The sequence below is a fragment of the Limulus polyphemus genome, unplaced genomic scaffold (genome assembly GCF_000517525.1).
Source record: "Limulus polyphemus unplaced genomic scaffold, Limulus_polyphemus-2.1.2 Scaffold2603, whole genome shotgun sequence".
NCBI lineage: Eukaryota > Metazoa > Arthropoda > Merostomata > Xiphosura > Limulidae > Limulus > Limulus polyphemus.
In genome coordinates this window covers 140922-141682 of record NW_013668213.1, presented here as the reverse complement: position 1 = coordinate 141682, position 761 = coordinate 140922, and the positions used below count along the sequence as shown (strand labels likewise).

Below are 761 nucleotides of genomic sequence, written 5' to 3'. Positions count from 1 at the left end.
TCATTTTTTCTGAAAAGGTGGTGTCTATTTACTTGTGACCACGCTGTGTATATTACATACGAGTTGATAGACTATATTTTTGATGTGGGACATTTGTCCTGCCCTGTTTTCTTTGATGTAGCATTTTTTTTGCACATTTTGTTTGTGAGTATGAAGAGTAAACTAATAGTTCTTTCAGTGTTTTACCTGGTTTTTGCATTATGTTGATTGTCAGCTAGGATTGTTTAATGGCTTTACGAATCTTCTTTGTGATTGTGTTGTTTACAAAAGGAATGTTCATTTCGGGTGTTTTTGTGTATGTGTGTTTTAATTTTGGTCTGTTGCTATTGTAATATTTTTTGTTTTTTGTGATTTGAAACCACTGTTGATGTAATATTTGAGGTATCTAGTAGCGTTTTAAAGTCTTTTTTGTGCTGATTCAATGACATCAACATGGAGCAGTTTCAACTTGTATCTCTTTAATTCTCCTATTATTGTCCCTTTTTTGACTTGATCTGGGTGATGTAACTTGTAATCGAGAAATAACAACTTCTTACATTATTCTTTCTCCATAGAACTCCGTATTTTCCGTCTTAACCTTTTAGGGTTAAATTTGGTAGTTTTAGTGTGAATTTGACTGATGAGTGGAAGTTGTTTAGGAACTAGTAACACTTTTCCATGATTCCATACATCAAATATGTCATCAATGTATCTGTACTACACTTCTGGAATTAAACCTGGTTTTTTTTTGCTTTATATATATATATATATATATATATATA

At 31.3% G+C, this 761-nt stretch overlaps 1 protein-coding gene across 2 annotated transcripts in view; it reads right to left on the bottom strand.

The window, feature by feature from the left end:
- Positions 1-761, bottom strand: part of LOC106467408 (UDP-N-acetylglucosamine transporter-like) — a 49139-nt gene that overhangs the window by 19838 nt on the left and 28540 nt on the right. The window lies entirely within an intron of this gene.